Source organism: Mauremys reevesii, linkage group 16 (assembly GCF_016161935.1).
Source record: "Mauremys reevesii isolate NIE-2019 linkage group 16, ASM1616193v1, whole genome shotgun sequence".
Lineage (NCBI taxonomy): Eukaryota > Metazoa > Chordata > Testudines > Geoemydidae > Mauremys > Mauremys reevesii.
Genome location: NC_052638.1, coordinates 14659342 through 14675528, shown reverse-complemented (window position 1 = coordinate 14675528; position 16187 = coordinate 14659342). Strand labels below are relative to the sequence as shown.

Genomic DNA, 16187 nt, shown 5'->3' with positions numbered 1-16187 from the left:
GGGCAGGGAGAGAGGAAAATAAAACCCAAACTGTCTTAAGGACACAGAACTAGTGAAAGGAAAAATATAAGTAATGGTTTATAAAGGAATGGAACATAACTTCCAATGGCAGTGGAGCTAATTTTCCCCATAATGTCTCAAATAAGCTTTAAATTTTGCCATTTAATCAGCATGGCCTAAATGGTTATGGCATTTTGAGTGGTTTGTGTTGGCTTATCAATAAGATCTTGTTTTTATTAGAAAATTAGGTTGTGTTAGAAAATGATCTAAAGGATTAATCACATCCAGCTGCCACAAAGTTCCACACAACAGTCCTTGTCTGCATTGGCTGCAAGGTTGTATTTCATATTAATATACTTCTAGACTAGTTCTATAAGTGATGAATACCAAATTAATTTTCTCTCCTAGACCATGGAATTTGATACTGATATCATACTGATGTAATTAAGCCTAGTTCCAAATCAAGAGAACGTTGGTGAAACAGTGACCAAACTGTGTGACATACATTTCACCGGGAAACCTGAGCTACTTCTTACTGCATATCAACGGGGAACACAAGCAGGACTGCCGAGAGCGGGTTTGGGCCCTGGTGAAAACAAATTTCAGGCTCCCCAGCAAGGACAGACCAGCTAAACAGGGCCAACGAAGCCGGGGAAGCAGGGCCCCCTTCCAGACTGCCGGGCCCCGGGCCCCCTTCTGGACCGCCAGGCCCCAGTAATTTATACCGGCTTCCCTCCCACCCCCCCTCGTTGGCCCTGAACACAAGGATGGAAATTTCAATGCAACACATGTGAACCAGAAAAGAATGCAAAGCAACAAACTTGAGCAATTCCAACAGAAGAATTTGGAGACGAGAAACAAACAATCAAAACTTGTGGAAGATGTGGAAAGAAACCCACCATTCCTGGGCAATATGCTGCTCACTGTCATCATTAGCATCATTTATTATTACAGTAGCATTGAGATGCTCCGTGTGAGAACAGAGCTCCATTGCACTAGACAGCTTACGAATACTCAGTAAGAGACAGTGTCTGCTTGAGTAGATTATGATATAAAGAGACAAGAAAACAAAGGGAGTTTTATTAATCTCAATTTTACAGATACTGAGGCATAGAGACATTAAAACTGACTTCCTGAAAGTCACATAGGAAGTTCAGGGCAGAGTGGAAATAGAACCCACATATCCTGCATCCCAGTCCAGGGCACTAACCACAAGACCTAATAGAAGATAGGATTGTGTGCCACTTTAGGCAAATGTTCACAGCAGGTGGAAGTGTTACAAAGAGAAAAGGAACAGCCTAAAGAATGATGTCCAGAGTAGTCACTGTTTGGAACTGCCAGTTTCTGATCCTGAGTGGAGAGAACAGCGATAAAACCCGAGAGAGGAAGATAAAGTTACTCGGTGAAAAAGCTTTTGTTCCAATCACCCAGATCTCTCTGTGCTCCCAGCTTCATATCATCACACAGCTGGCTACTGCTGCATCAACTAAGTTTCCAAAAGGGCTACTTTGGGCCTCTTCTCACAACTGCTTCCAATAGCTCAAGTGGCCTGAAGCCATATCAGAGCTGGATTAGGGCTCCCCCCTTCACTTTTGCCACTATATTTCTGCATCCCCAGGCACCTGTCTGAATACCTTAATAGCACATTGCTCTGCTGAGATAGCGAATCTGCTACATCTGTCTCCTGTGCTCCATGTAGATGGCTCTCACTTCAGCTGATGTGAACTCTTCCCCCCCACCCTCACTTGAAGAATCAAACTTTCCCAAGGGCTGCACCTGATTGGCCACTAGGTCCTTGGAGATCAGAGGACTGTCAGAGGGGTTTCAGCCTGAAAAGTGGCAGCATCACATAAGCTCTGAAGCCACTCTTGGTCCATAACTCTCTCAGCTTGTAGGAGGGTGTGCTTGTGTTTGCTGGCCTGAAATCCCCACTCCAGAAGAGTTTCTGTTTAGGTATCAAAGTACTAACGTGCCCCCCACTCCTACCATCCCCATAGTATCTGAGCAGCCCCCACCTATTTAAAAACGGAAAGAACAGGCGTGACTGACTGAATCCCAATCCCTTCGACAGCCACAGACACTTCTGGTTCCAGACAGTATCTTGTGAGCTTTCCAGCTGCTGCTGCTGCTACCAGTCGATTGGCTTGTCTGGGAAGGAGTGAGGGATTGCTCTTGCTCCCTGATGATTGGCCTATTATCCCCTGGGGAGGAAGCACGGACTAATCTGGAAGATTAGCAGGCTCTGGATGAGGCACTCACAAGCCCCCCCACCCTATTGAAGTCATGCCTGGGCCAAGAGCTCGCCTGGAAGGGAATTCTGAATCCCACACATCTCCTGCCAGGTTCAGGGAAGTAGAATCCCCATGGAGGCAAGGATCTGCACTTTAGTCATGGTGACAAGTACTATGCATATTCTGTGCAATTCCACACTGCTAGCTTGGCTGAACTAAATAGATGCAAGTTTCCTTTAAGGGCCAAAAATCTCTAAGCCCATTTACTCTCATTCAATACAAAAGTCATACTTTTTTCTGCAGCACAGGGCACATCCTTCCAGTAGGCAGATTTCCATCACTCCCCCAAGCACACAAGTAACACAGAGCTATCCTTGAGTGGAGAACACAGCACACCCCTGCTGATATTGTTCTAATTGTCCAGCAATGATCAAAGCTCACTCTCTCCACCAGAACTGTGCTATTTTCATAACATAACGATACCCTCTTATCCATATGGAACCTGAATTGCACACATGACAGCACAAAGCTCTAATTCGGGGGTGGGCAAACTTTTTGGCCCGAGGGAACATCTGGGAATAGAAATTGTGTGGTGGGCCATGAATACTCACAAAATTGAGGTTGGGGTGTCGGAAGGGGTAAGGGATCCAGGGTGGGGCCAGAAATGAGGAGTTCAGGGGGCGGGGCAGGGCTGAGGGCTTTGGCTGGGTGCTGGGGATGAGGAGTTTGCGGTGCAGAAGGGTGTTCCAGGCTGAGACAAAGGGGATCAGAGGGCAGGAGGGGGATCAGGGCTGGGGCAGAGGGTTGGGGTGCAGAAAGGGGGGCAGGCTCCAGCTGGGGGTGCGGGCTCTGGGGTGGGGCTGAGGATGAGGGGTTTGGGGTGCAGGAGGGGGATCAGGGCTGGGGCAGGGGTTTGGGGTGTGGAGGGAGGCTCAGGGGTGCAGGGAGGCTCAGGGGTGCAGGATCCAGGCAGCACTTACCTCAAGTCCCTTCTCCGGCTCCTATGCGACAGCACGGCCAGGCGGCTCTGCGTGCTGCCCCATCTGCAGGCATCGCCCCTGCAGCTCTCACTGGCCATGGTTCCCGGCCAATGGGAGCTGCAGGGGTGATGCTTGGGGCAGGGGCAGCATACAGAGCAGAACCTCCTGGCTGCCCCTATGTGTAGGAGCCGGAGAGGGGCCATGCTGCTGCTTCCAGGAGCTGTGTGGCGTGGCTCCCGACCCTGCTCCCCAACTGGAGCGCCAGAGCGGGGCAAGCCCCAGACCCCACTCTCCAGTGGGAGCTCAAAGGCTGGATTAAAATGGCTGATGGTCCGGATCTGGCCTGAGGGCCATAGTTTGCCCCCCCCCCCCCGCTCTAACTGAAGCTGTATAAAGTCTGATCTTGTAATTGACTTTAGAAAAATGGGAAATATGAGTGGCTTTTATGATGAAGAGGTTTAAGAAGAACGAACAATGGACAATAGTCATGTTTCTTCGGTGTAACTTATGCGGCCTAGTGAATAAGGCAGACACTAGGAGTCGGGAGATGTATGGTCTAATTCCAGCTCTGTCAATCATGTCACCCCTTTGTCTTTCTTATCTACGTTGTGGTAAGATCTTTGGGGCAGGAACTGTCTCTTACTATATCTTGGTATAGCATCTCTATATCTTGGTAAAACACCTAGCACAATGGGACCCTGACTGGGGCCTTTTGGTGCTACTTCAGTATAAATAATTAGTAGCTGAAAGCCCATGCTGTCTCACGGGCATGGCAGTTTGACAAAGTATTTCACCATCTGTTCAGTCTCCATACAACTAATGAAATTGTTGAATGCAAATTGGCTATAGAGTAGGGATGGTGATTGGTTGAGTTACCTCTGATATCACAATGGACTCTTGTCATAGCCTATATACATGCCCTACTGTAGCTGAATACCTCATGGGTGTAATTTGTAAATCTAAAATGGCTAAAAACTTAAAAATTGGATACTAATGGATCACAAATCCCTGGGATGATTGACCCTAATGGTATTCTGAACAAAAAGAGCTTTCAAGCAAACTTGTTGCTGTTTCCATCACTTCACACTGACTCAACAGACATTCTATGCTTCCGACTGACAGTCCTGGAATCTTATTATATAGATAATAATTATTCCACTGACTTCACTGAAATTATACCAGGAACAAATCTGGCCTTTTGTACAATATATAAACCTTCCAGTTGTATTTTCAAATTGCAAGTACTTTCTGCAACAGAGAACTACATTCTGCCTATGCATAAAGAAATTGGCAAAGACAAAAACAGGCTGGTAAGTCTCATGTAAATAATTTTTACACCCATATTTTATTATAGACAATTATTTCCAAATCTTTAGGAACTTCTTAAAGAAAATTTTCTTATACACAAGAGAGAGCGACAAAGTAAAATCCAGGTCTGACTGAACTGAGTGTCAAAACTCTTGACTATAATGGGCTTAGGATTTCACCTTTGAAGTGCAATACATCATTACTAAAGGAGGAAAAATTAAAATATAAAGCTAAATAGTAATCTTTGCTAATATGGACTCTATAGATAACAAACATGTAAATCATTTTAAAAACCTCTCCTTTAATTTTCCTAAGGTAGAATGTCCCTCTCATTTTATTGAGCTAGCAAAAATACAATTACAACCATTCATTTGGAATTTTAACATCTATTAGATCTTTTGCCACCCAGTAGTTTGGTTTAGAAATTGCTTACTCTAAATTATACTCTCAATAACAAAAAGTAATAGAGACGGGTAGAACCTTATGTATTGTGTAGGTAGATAGAACTGTATTTGCTGCATATTTTATTCAAATTCATAATTGGAATTCAAATTGTATATTGAAATGCTCTATTTTATGTGGGGGTTTTTTGATCTTCAAATTATAAAAGGGTAAGAAAATTATATGACAAAAACTTAAGAGCAAGATCTGAATATACACATAGGTGGTTTTTTTCCTCCTCACTATTTTAGCCCTTCAACAGGTATTAGCTGAAGAGGGTTTTACTGTCTATTTTATAGACATTCCGGTAGAAAATGGAACATTTAAATATGCAAGCTTTAGCTAATCCCCCAACACACAGCCTATGGACTTTGTAGGATTATCCCTTATTATAGTGCTGTAAGAACTGATACAAAATTTCAGTTTGAGATTAAACACTGGAATTTCTAAATATGTATCTTTCTGCATTTTCTGTTTCATCCCGTTAAAATATCTAATATTTTAAAATATTCCTGTAACTGTCTCAAACAACATCTGGCATAGAATTCTACAATTTATAGGTTTGCATAGTAATAATGTATTCTTTAAACATTATACATCAGCACTTAAAGTTAGTATTTTTTTCAATCTCATGCAGCATACTAGACAGAGGAAAACACTGCTACCTTATCAGATTTGTTATAGGTCTCATTGTATGTAACAAGACTATTTTTTTTATTTTTCTATTAATTGCTGTAATACTGCTGTGTTAAATGTTTGTGTCCCCAATGTACTGTTATATTTCTACAATATTTCTAGTTTGGTATCCAGTCCATTGAGGGAACCAACTTCATTTGCATCCTTTGGCAATGCTAAACCACTAAACCTAACAGATGGGAATCTAATTGCAGACCTGTTGTCTGGACACTGTTAACAAATGCAGAACTAGCAATATACAGGGGGTTTTGGTATTGAATTTGGGCTGGCAGCAGGGGAACTCCTGCTAATTACCAACATCTGAATTTCTTGTTTAATGAAGGATAATGCAAAACTAGAGGTACTTAAATCAGTAAGGATTGAGAACTGGTCAGAAAAAAATCACAGATACTAGATCACCCAAGGAACTGAAGACTAACTTTTTATAGCTTTGCTTAAAATTTGGATGAGGAGCCCATACTTATATATATTGTAAGAGTTCATTTCTGTAAAATGGCTTATACGTGAGAAAATGAAATAGCATTTGAAAATTGGACCATGTAAGGATTATTCAGCTTGAAAACTGCAAACAAAGACACTGGATCATACTGTGAAACTTCCATTGTGAACATTATAGTAAATAGTAACGCTAATATAGGATTTAGTACACAATGGGAATATTGCCTTTAAAACGACTGCAAACCTAGGCCCAATCTCCAGTTTTGGTCTGAGCCTGAGAAGTAACAGAGCTGTGATAGTTTGTCGAACGCTTTGAAACTATCCAGCTATGTAAAGCATTTTGTCTGCTAAAAAAGTGTACAACTGCACTGGCTATAGAAACTTAGAACCATAGAAATGTGGGGCTGGAAGAGACCTCACGAGATCATCAAGTCCAGTCCCGTCTTGAAGCAGGACCTAGTACACCCAGACCATCCAACCTGTTCTTAAAGACCTCCAATGATGGGGATTCTACTACTTCCTTCGGAAGCCTATTCCAGAGCTAAACTACCCTTACAGTTAGAAAAAATGTCGTAATATCTAACTGAAATCTCCCTTGCTGCAGATAAAGCCCAATACTTCTTGTCCTACCTTCAGTGGACTTGGGGACCAATTGATCCCTGTCCTCTTTATAACAACCCTTAGCATATTTGAAGACTGTAATTAGGCCCCCATGGAATGTCTTTCCCCTTTACATTTTCACAATGGACTTCACTGTCTTATTGGTATAAACACCTGCCTTCCTTCATATCTTTCTAAGGCCTGGTCTACACTAAGGGCGGGGGTCGAACTAGGGTACGCAAGTTCAGCTACGCGAATAGCGTAGCTGAACTCGAAGTACCCTAGTTCGACTTACTTACCCGTCCAGACGCGGCGGGGTCGAACTCCGCAGCTCCAAGGTCGACTCCGCCACCGCCGTTCGCGGTGGTGGAGTTCCGGAGTCGACCGGAGCGCGCGGGGAGTTCGAACTATCGCGTCTTGATTAGACGCGATAGTTTGAACTCGGAGAAGTCGAACTCACCGCGTCGACCCGCACGGTGAGTATGGACCTGCCCTCGGTCAGAAGAACTGAGAACAAAACAAGGCTTAAACTCCATCTCCAATTTATAGTTCATATGCTCCTTATTAAAAAGGACTTCTAGAACCTGGAAAACTGTAGTTCATTGTACTATGGAAGAAAATGCCTTTAATCAAGTGAATTTACTTTCACTCTTAGGTTAAATTTTGGTAGATGACAGGTAATGGGGCCTAACAAAAGAATAATACAGAGCTGGCATTTAACAAATTCAGCAATCTAGTAATATTTTTTCCACTGTGGAGGAAAAAAAAAAGATTGTTTCTGTGGAATTAGTAACTACATCAGGAGGACTGGACTGCACTGACTGACTCCTACAGTATGGAGGAAGAGCCCGATCGTGATTCCATTGAACTCAACGTTAACACAATAGAACCCAAATTGTGCCTTAATGTGCAGGATTCCATATTCTGTGTTGTAGTGTGAAAAATAAAGCTGCCATTCCATACACAGTTTGGTATGGAATAGGTTTGGGGACAATGACCTCACTTCCTCCTTTGCCCTCCCCCCAAGGGGGATTTATTTTGGCTAAATACATGACTAGACCTAAAAAAAAAGAATACAAAGTAGTTAGCTATTTGCACATTTCTGCTTTGGATTGAAGAATAACATATTAAAATATTATATCAGTTGCTATTCAACTTCATCATATCTCTTAAATAACATTTCAGCCACCTACGTGATACTTTCTTACAAAACACTTTCAAAAACGACATAAAAACAGTAGTGAGTAGTAGTACGTTTCAGTCCACAAGTATATTAACTTTTCAGAAAATCCCATTATTGCCATAAAGTAGTTTTATTCTTAAAGTCCATTTTTGTTAAGTAGCAAGGTTTTGCCGAGGAGTATTCAGAAAAAATATTATCAGAGAGGAGTCGGACAACATACAAAACAGTTCACTCTTACAACAGACCCATACAGCATGGTCCTGACTCAGAGCCCACTGAAGTCAATGGAAAGACTGATTGGATCAGATTACACGCCACCAAAATCTTTTGCTGCCATTTTTTTTTTTAAATTGGGACCAATTTTGCTTTATGGTAAATAGCACATCATCATTCATTATATGGCCACAAATTCTAAGGGCCTATGGATTAATTCATAAAAGTAAATCATATTTCTCTGGACCACTGTAACTGTACAATACAGCAGAAAAATAGAAAAAAGAAAAGAAGGAATTAAATATTCAACATTGTCCTGCTTCCATTTCCTTTTTCATTTAGATGCTATTGTATACAAATTTACCAAATATGTTTTATACTAATCTTCACTGAAAAGCTGTAACACTACCAAGTTCAGTTATTTAACACAAGATGTGTACGTTTATCCTGATTAAATAGTGAGAGGTTAATGGTTTTGGGTGAATTCACACTGTAAGGTATATATGATGGAGCGGGGGATAGACTAGATTACCAAAATGATCATTAACATTTGCCAGAATCCATTCATTATATATTTTTTCTATCAAAAATTGTGTTTTGTTTAACTAATAGTAGTTGTGATTCGTATACCTTGGTGAGAGTCCAAGAAAAATAAACTCTTTATTAGAATTGAGACATTTTTGCTTCTTTGTTCTTGTGGTTAAACTCCCTATCCTCAGCTGTGATTTTACTCTCCCATTTTTATATTTCCTCAATTGCTTTTAAAAGTAATCCATTTTTTTATCACCCCTTTTTGAACTAAGGCATGCTGCGTGCATTTGAGTGATGAAGATGAGGAGGATTGGAGGTGTTTGGCTTTGTAATTTCATCCTTGAATTTTGTGATTACTAACAGGACAACTTTTTTAATTTGCTCTTTTGTCTCGATTCCCCTGGCTGACAATCTGCTCTGTGAGCTAGGCTTTTTAATCAATCACCTAGATAATCAAATGTCACTGGCTATCTGCTCCGTGTAATTACTTTTGCAATTAAAAATCAACCTCAAGTTGCCTCATCTAATTAGAGGGATGGGCAGATTTTCATCTAGATTGATTTTTTAATAAATATTGACTTAAAATGCCATAATCTCATCATATTCTTTCATTTTCTTTGTACCAAAAATCAAACAAATGGAAGAATTAACAAGCAGAAGGATTCATAGGACTTCAAAAGGCTTTTGCTAGTTCAGACATACAAAATTGTGCTATACAGAAGCCTCGCTTATCTCAGCCTAATAATAACGCTTTAAAGCTCCTACCTTTTATTAGAAAAAAGAACAAAGCAGCTCTACCATTATATATTTCACTTTCTAAACTATTTCAAATTAAACTAAAAACTCTTAACAGTATAATCACTTGGCCTATCTGTCACAGCAAATTATTGTGTGAATTACTCTGTAAATGTTACAAAAACTGTTGACTTCAAATTAAAATAATAGCAATAATAATATCAGCAATTCATTTTCCTCCAGCACTGTTTAGAAGTCCGTCTCACCCCACATCCCATGTGAGCTGATTTGAGGATCTCTTTAAACCAACTTGTTTCTTTTCATATTGGAAATGGAACACATGCCATTACTTTTGTGTTGTAAGAGTAGATATTGAACAACATGAAAAATTAGATTGTGGTAAGAATCACCTAAAGAAGCAGAAGCCGTGCTCCAAGAAGAGCGGTTCAGTTGTGTATACAGGGCAGCAATTATATTTTAATCTCCAGAAATACTTAGAGATCTGGTGGTTCATGCCCAAGAACAGGATTTCAGTTCCAGCCCCAATTCTGCCACAGACTCACTGCTCTCGGACAGCACTATGTAATTACTACATGCAATTGTTTAAAAAGTGCACATTTTAGGAACAGCCCTGCGTTGTGGGTGGTGCAAAAGTGAACCACCTCAGCAAGAGAACCAGAGCTCAGTTAGCTCCTAGAGGTGCAATATTTCCCAGGGCTCCTTGGAGTGCTTGGTGATTTTACCCCTGCTATACCACTTCGTGTTTTCTTGTGTGGATTGGGACAGTGGCCCCACCTCCTTCCCACCACTCTTTGGGGCAGTTAGCTTGTCAGGGGCTGTCCCTTTGCTCAGGAAAGTGCAGGAGCTCAAATTGTTGCTGGTCACTACATCCTCTCGTAGTCCTTACTCTCCCTTGTACACTTGTACAGGGTCCCTCCACAATCTGGCTCTGTATTTGAACAGACAATTGGGTAAGAGAGAGGGTTCTGAGTGCCATGGCGCAGCTCCAATAGAGGAGGAAAATTTCTGCCAACACCAGTCTTTAGTATATGGGTATTATATCTTCATTTATTGGGGTTTCACTTAATCATTCCTGGTTACCCCCAGGTAAGTCATGTCTCCTGACAGTAATACAAGTGTGCACCTTAACGATCAAAAGCTATTGAGTGTCTATATAAATCTTTGGGAACGGGCGCATGTCATGCTGGCTTGTTCAAGTTGTGATGGTGACACAAGATGCCATACGATTTCCATTGCCATAATGTTTAAGCATTACCTCACAAAATTAAAATTAGAAGTGCAGTATTTTTCTCAATCAGGGAGTGTATTACTCTGTAGCCTTTGCCCATCAAGGGTAAGACTTTCACTTTAATCCAGGAGAACAGGAACCATCAGAAGCTAAACAGGATAAGAAAGGGGAAGAAAATACATATTCGGTCCCTTTATACTGTATGTACATAAGTTCTAGATGATCTTTTAGTCCTTTCTGGCCTTACATTCTGGACTCAAAGTCACTAACTATAAAAGCATGGCTGCCGTTCTGATGACAATTTCACAAGCAGTACATTACAAATTAAAAAAAACATTTTTTGTACCGAACAACGCAGTATGAGGAACTACGACTACATTTACCTTAGCCGGCTACAAAATAAAACCACTGATAATTACAGTGGGGAGTGGAGAAATTATGACTCCATCTCAGGTTCAGAATCAGCTGTGAGAATAATATATCTAGATGTGAATTAGAAAGAGACAACTGTGCTAGTAGTTGCAGCTGTATAGTGGCCAGGTACCTCCTTTCCTATCCATTTATTCATACAGAGCTGTTTAATTTCTTTGGATATACCCATTTCTCTTTTCCCCACTGTGGTATTGTAAGGCCAGTGGTAGAACCAATGGCATGCCGCCATGCTGGGGGACTTCACATGACCTGAATCATGGAGCCTCCTCCTGTGGAGGCCTGCCCAATATAGCGCATTGGGTTGTTTTGGATGGGACAGTGGCAATGCCAGCAAGTCCCAAGCTGCACAGTTCTGCTGGCCACAAACCTTGCAAGCATGCGGGGAAGGACAGGACCAGTGCTGCACCTGTTAATATGGCTTACGGGCTGAACTAGCTGTCACGGAAATGATGTGCAAGTGCCCCACATCCTGTTGTCAGAAAGCAGGCAAGGAGAAATCTGGATCCACTCCTCCAAACCCCTGCACATTTCAACAATGCAAAGCTCATTTACAAAGGCTTTGCACAAGGGTTGAATATTTCACTCTGTGAAAGTACTTTGGGGTGAAAAGAATATACCGTATATACCATAGATGTAAGGTATTAATATTATTAATGGATAGGGACTTCCCCTGACATTTCATTCCCTTGAGCTGCATCATTTCTAAATTTTGTCAAAGAGGAAATCTCACCAATACTTGTCTTATTTTTTAATCTGTATTTAAATGACAACGTCGTCGTGTGATATGTCAGCTGTTTTCTGCACCACTCTTGCTGAATGCTCTAGAAGAATGCTCCTGTCAAAAGCTTGCCTCAAATCTGCATGCAAAAATGCAGAAAGGATCTGATCTAAAGGAATGTTTTTGAATAGCCAGAGCAAACGAATCTTGAGAATTCAAGATCAATACAGACCTCTGGTGTAGTCATCCAGGCAGGGTTCAATACCGGTATTATATTTACCCACCCATATTTTTTCTCTTCAGAAAAAAGGCAAAAGGGAAAATTTTCAAAACCAAACATAGGAGCCTAAGTCCTATTTTCAAAAGAGCAGTAGGCATTAGGGACCCTAGGGTTATGACTACTTGGCAAAAAAGTCCTGCTCAGCAAGAGTCAGAGCCCGGGTCGATTTACTCAGTCTTGTGCTACGGGACTTAAAACAGCAGAGCAGATGTTTGGGCTTGGGCTGGAGCCTGAGCTCTGAGTCCCTTTGAGGATGGTAGGTCTCAGAGCCCCAGGAGCCTGAGTCAGTTGATTGGCTCTGAAACTCACTGCTACTCTTTTTGCAGTGTAGACATACCCTAAATCCCATTGACTCAAGTCACTTTTCATAATAAAACGTAGGCTCCTAAATCACTTGTTTGCATCTGAAAATTTTATTCTTAGGCTTCTAATGCCCAGATTTTTTAAAGTATTTAGATGCCTAAACTATAATCAGTAGAAGTTAGATCCCAAATATCTTTAAATATCTGATCCTTAAGTGCTCAAACTCAGTTTTGAAACTGGAACTTAGGGTCTTAAGACACTTAGATTCTTTTGAAAAAAATTCAGTGCTTCAACTATCAATGGAAGAAAACTCTGGCAGCTGTGAAATGGGTATAATACATCACTACTTCAGAGGAGTGCTGTAGAGTTAAATTAATTAGCTCTGCAGAACAATTTGAGATCCTTTGATAAAAAATGTATACAAGTTGCAAAGCATCATTATTATCTCTGACACAATCTGGCCCTTGACAATTTATTAGGAGCACACCTTGAGCTTGCCACAATATATAAAGCATTTGGTTCCTCAGAAAACTGATTATAATGTGGGTGTTATGTAAAGTACTTACCCTTCTTGCATTCAGTGATAATACTGTAATTTTTTTCTCTACAAGGCAGCCTTCTGATATAATACATTTATGGCAACAGAGAAAAGGCAGATTAAGAATTGTTTTACATTCTGCGGTATAAAATTTCTAGTTATATTAGCATTTTGAGGAGGATTTATTTGGAGATTGAGGATTAATTCCCACAAAATCATCATACAAATTTCAAAATGTCAACTACTTTGATAGAGCTTATGATTGTATCATCTTATTTTGACAGGCAACTGTGTAAAACAACAACTGTGTAGAGACAGCATAGAAATAAAGAAAGGTAGGATAAATAAAGACAGAATGATCCTCACAGGTTTCCTGATCAGCTGTCTTTTTATTCTGATTACTTGTAGGACAGAGCAGTAATAGACATTTTCCTTTGCACAAAATAATAAGAGCAGTACTTATCGCTTGTTGCCTATAGCTAGTGGCAAAAGGAAATTAGAAAAGTCCAATGAAGCTGAGTAGTAATTAATCATCATACAGTGGGGCCTGTCAAATCAGAGGGCTCTTTCCAGCTGATAATGCTGCCCAGCACAATTGAGACTGATAGAAATTAGAATTCTTTTTCCTCTGGCAAAAAACAAAAAGACTAGAGTTAGCACAAATGTGGCCAACTGTTCACTTTAATGACTGCCTGACCCATTTATAGTTGATGTTTGCATCAAGTTTAACTCAAACCAAAATTGAAGAAACATCATTCATTCCTCGAGGCAAAGAAAAATCATAACGATATTGTTTTAAGTTGTTTTCTTTTAACGCAAATGTCTGAGCCTGGGTTAGATGAGAAAAAAATTAAAGTTCACTTCTATTGATCAAGTTTGCTGTTTTCCCCAGTGAGAAGGCTAAAAACATTTACTGGGTCTGTAATAGAGCATTTGCACTCCTTGATATCCACTGAAATAAATATATTACGTTACATGGGAACCAGAGAATGCTTTCTTTTTTTGTAGAGAGAATAAAGGTGACCTCGACATTGTTAAGCGAGTCTTAGTGCAATGAGTGGAATTTGAGGTTGCAGATCTGATCTTGCTCCCATTGAAGCCAGTAGGAGTTTTGCCACTAATGTTAATAGAAACAGTATCAGACCTTTGCTTCTTAAAGGGGCTCGGCTGACTCAGAGCCCTATCAGCCACGAGATACACAGTATATCCCAAAAGTCTGCATAAGTTGATTGTGCACAGCCCAACCTACTCAGGAGAAGGTCATCTGGCTGGACAGGGATCAAAGAATGTCAGCCACCTGATGTGTAGGCAGGCAAGGAGAAACTGCTCAGGGAGAAGGGACTCATGTAAATAATGATCCCTCTCATCTCTGGGCAACCTCAGTTCCTTTCTCGGTCTCCTGCAAAGTCTCTGCAGGGTGTGGAAAGAGAAAGGAAGCCAGGACCTTAGTACCTCTTTAGAAAAAACAAACCCAAACTTCTTACCCTGTCATTGGGGTTGATAGTCCTGCTCATCACTAATCCGATGGGAAGTTTGGGGAATTTCTTCACCCACCAAGAGGAGGTGAGGGTGAGTGGGTGGGTAAGGTGCAAACCCTACTGTTCTTGGCCAGGGCCTCCCAATGAAGGTTTGTGTTGGGGATAGTTATGAGAGGGAAGAAGGCTCCTTCCTCCTTCACCCTTCCCATCATCATTGTGGAAAGTGGTAATTTTAATCTTCTCCTAGTCTACCCTCTTCTTTCCCACTTGGCAGCCTGTCAATCAGCATATTTCTGGTCATATTCAACAGCTCCTTTAATTCTTTTTCCACAACAGCCTGCAATCCGTGGAGGAACTGACATCCCAAGCCAATGAGGGTGGCAGTGCATATGCTTAGTACTTCCTCTAAAGTAATTTGCAAGTCCCATACTGCCATATGGTTGATTCACTGATCAATATTTTTGGGAAGTCATTAATTTTGAAATGCATACGTTTCAAGGATGTTGAATCTCTCTCTCTCTCACACACACGCACACGCACACAGGCAAGGGAAATGAACTGGTCGCATGGCTAAAAGGAAATATTCATACACATTTATGAAATATTAGTGGAGTTGGTTGGAAATTTTTAATGTCCCATTAAAAATGGATGACAGTTTCAGTAAAAAAAATTTAATCAAACATTTTTTCTCTTTTTTTTACTGCAATTGATTTAAAAACCCTGACATTTTTAAAAGTTCATCAAGGAGAGTGAAAATTTTCAATTGGTTTGCCTTTTTTCTGATTTTTTTTTTAAACTACAGTACATCTACATATTATTTACTATTTTACTTTGGTTCCACAGGAACAGTAATTGGGTGGCACAGAACAAGTTTCAACCCCTTGGCTTCACAACCAACTACCTTCTTTCCCTAGAAGTTGTATATACTATCTTTCTTCATTAAAATTGCTTCTTGCAAGAATTCTATGCTTGCACAATTGGGACTGTGAACCTGGACAAGAACAAGTATCCCCAACTCCCATTCAATCAACAGCAGTCGAAGCTGTTCGGGACCATGCATGTCTGGGCTTGTAAACTGAAAAAGACAGTTTATAGCGTCCAAAAAATGTTAAACAAAATTTGATTTAAAACCTGTGGGTTCATCTATTTCTTAAGATGAAACTATAGCTGAATGGATAATTTCCTTGACCAATTTTGTATTTTTTCTGTCTGTTAAAAGATCATGAAATTCTTGAATGTATCTTTTATTTTAACTTACTCATGAATTTCTTCAACAAATATACCTTGTTCTGCAGATCTTTCATAAAAAGATCTATTGAAAAGATTCACCATTTGTTGTATTGTGTCTGTTCTTGTATTGCAATCTGTGAATTTTACAATCAAGTGTACAATTCAAAATTTGAGTTTGGTGGGTATTTGCTTCTTATGCTAGTAAAGCTCAAGTGCTCAAATGTTCATGGGACGTGAACATGAAATGGTTGGCTAGGATTTCCAAAGGAGCTTAAGGGAGTTGTTATATGATTCGGTGGGAATTCAGCATGGAACTAAAAGCTGTTGTAAACATGTCAAATTGAAATTTGTTTTGTATTTGGATAACCATTCACAGAAATCGTTTCCCAGTCTTCTCTCTGGCCTAGTTGAAACAGTTTAAAATGCTCTACAGGTTCAACGAGGCACATAGGCAAAAGTCAAATGTCAAAGTATAATAAGGGAAACCATGAAAGAATTTGAAGAGAAACTAGCTAACGACACAAAAATCAAACAGCAATTTTTTAAAAAAAGTACATCAGAAGCAGGAAGTTTGCCAACCAGACAATGGGGCCACTGGATGAT

General features: G+C 40.5%; 1 long non-coding RNA gene across 2 annotated transcripts in view; it reads left to right on the top strand.

Moving 5' to 3' along the window:
* The first annotated feature begins 4130 nt into the window (after positions 1-4130).
* Positions 4131-16187, top strand: part of LOC120384788 — a 46332-nt gene continuing 34275 nt past the window's right edge. Inside the window, exons 1-3 of one of the 2 annotated variants that reach the window (XR_005589109.1) lie at positions 4131-4521; positions 13161-13211; positions 15198-15401. This is a non-coding gene — a long non-coding RNA (uncharacterized LOC120384788). Of the gene's footprint in view, positions 4522-13160; positions 13212-15197; positions 15402-16187 lie in introns of those variants that run through there. The other variant, XR_005589108.1, reaches the window with a different exon arrangement.